Genomic DNA, 2,666 nt, shown 5'->3' on the forward strand with positions numbered 1-2,666 from the left:
ATAAGACAGCCACAAAAGCAAAATCGTAAAAAATCATGAACAAAAAAAAGGTCTTAATTTAAGGTTAGGTATACGGTTAGCAGTGTTTGTTTTAAAATCAGATTTTAAGAAGATACATTGTAGAAATAGGCGGGGGGGGGGGGGGGGGGGGTTATGACTTTGTGGCTGTGTTAACTAGTGACGACCCTCTGATAGAGAAGGCATGAGGGTTGCCAGATAAGGACGGGAAACTGAGTTTCTACAGTTGCTTTGGTCAGAGAGGAAGAGGCAAAGTGAGAAGTTTTACTCAGGCCGAAATATGTCACGATCTCTCTCTATGGCCTGTTGTTGACACGTATCTGCCCTCTCATTGGCTAGAATGGTCCCACCAGATCTTACCTCCTCCCACCTGCCTTCCATCTTTGAGGACATATATTTTCATTGTTAGAGCAGTCAATCGACTATCTTTGTGGAAAACATTAAGAGACCATTGGAAAACATTAAGAGACCATTGCACATTAAGAGACCATCAGCTGTGGAAAACATTAAGAGACCATTGCACATTCTTCTCAAATCAGCATCTCTACATGTATGACAGCCATTCCATTCCAGTGTCTGTTGAATTCCAACACAGGCACACCTCATTCTACTGAATTAGGTCCTGATTAGGTGATCACCTGAACTAAATCTTATTTAACGAGGAAAAGTATAAAAACCACTGCTGTGGTCATCACTATCCTCTTGCAATAGGACCAGCTGGATGGCAAAAACAGTGCTAATAGTACCTCAAAAGTAATATGAATCAAAAAATAACTATTGACCATGCCAAAAGAGTTGAAAAGGAAAGTTTTGAGTGAGGAAAAGAAGGGTTAAATTCTCGCTTTACTGGCAGAGGGATACAGTGAGCGTCAGGTTGCTTCCATCCTTAAAATGTAAAAGACGGCGGTTCATAAGAACAAGGTCAAGCAGCAGACATTGGGGACAACAAAGCTACAGACCGGCAGAGGGCGAAAACGACTCTCTACTGACCGGGATGACCGCCAACTCATTCGAATGTCACGCAACAACCATAGGATGACATCAAGTGACCTACAGAAAGAATGGCAAACAGCAGCTGGGCTGAAGTCGTGCAAAGCTATAAAAAAGCCCTTCATCAATGAGAAGCAAAGAAGAGCCAGGCTGAGGTTTGCAAAAGACCATAAGGATTGGACCGTAGAGGACTGGAGTAAGGTCATCTTCTCTGATGAGTCCAATGTTCAGCTTTGCCCAACACCTGGTTGTCTAATGGTTAGACGGAGACCTGGAGAGGCCTACAAGCCACAGTGTCTCGCACCCACTGTGAAATTTGGTGGAGGATCGGTGATGATCTGGGGGTACTTCAGCAAGGCTGGAATCGGGCAGATTTGTCTTTGTGAAGGATGCATGAATCAAGCGACGTACAAGGTTGTCCTGGAAGAAAACTTGCTTCCTTTTGCTCTGACATTGTTCCCCAACTCTGAGGATTGGTTTTTCAAGAAGGGCAATCGCCATGCCACACAGCCAGGTCAATCAAGGTGTGGATGGAGGACCACCAGATCAAGACCCTGTCATGGCCAGCCCAATCTCCAGACCTGAACCCCATTGAAAACTTCTGGAATGTGATCAAGAGGAAGATGGATGGTCACAAGCCATCAAACAAAGCCGAGCTGCTTGAATGTTTGTGCCAGGAGTGGCATAAAGTCACCCAACATCGATGTGAAAGACTGGTGGAAAGCATGCCAAGACGCATGAAAGCTGTGATTGAAAATCAGGGTTATTCCACCAAATATTGATTTCTGAACTCTTCCTAAGTTAAAACATTAGTATTGTGTTGTTTAAAAATGAACATGAACTTATTTTCTTTGCATTATTCGGGGTCTGACAACACTTCATCTTTTTTGTTATTTTGACCAGTTGTCATTTTCTGCAAAGAAATGCTCTAAATGACAATATTTTTATTTGGAATTTGGTAGAAATGTTGTCAGTAGTTTATAGAATAAAACAACATTTTTAATTTTACCGAAACACATACCTATAAATAGTAAAACCAGAGAAACGTATAATTTTGCAGTGGTCTCTTAATTTTTTCCACAGCTGTATGTTTCAGTAAGATTGGATTTTTTGCATTTATAGCAATGGTTATTATTTGTACTGCAGGGATGGAACGTAAGTCGAAGAAAATTATTATAATAAAATTGAGGTTGTGGTGGCAGCTGCAGAGAGATATTTGGGTGGCCGAGACTTGACATCAGAAGAGTTAGAGGATGTGTTGAGTGGTGATTTCAGGTTGAGGGCATGAGGTAGGAGTGAGTATATTTAAATAGTGGAGTAGGGTGGTGTTAATTATTAATAATATTTTTGAATTTGTGAGTTTAGTGTTAGATGGTAGGGTATTTCTTTATTTTATTTTTCAAGCAAAATATAAAGGGAGTACACCAGTCTAGTAGGGGGCGGTAATGCAGCGAATTGGATGCCAACCGCCGTTACACCTCATCGAAGAAGAAGGTTCAAATCTAAAGGTGTCCTACAACTACAGGTCTCCAAACTGTCAACAGATATCAACAAAATAAAATGAAACATTTGTTTATGATTTTGTAGTGGGACAACGTTTCGATCTAAAATAATTCAAGAAATAAACTTATCTGGCAACCCGGAGCATTCCCATTGGT

The sequence above is a fragment of the Coregonus lavaretus genome, assembly GCF_964263955.1.
Source record: "Coregonus lavaretus genome assembly, contig: HAP1_SCAFFOLD_2520, whole genome shotgun sequence".
Lineage (NCBI taxonomy): Eukaryota > Metazoa > Chordata > Actinopteri > Salmoniformes > Salmonidae > Coregonus > Coregonus lavaretus.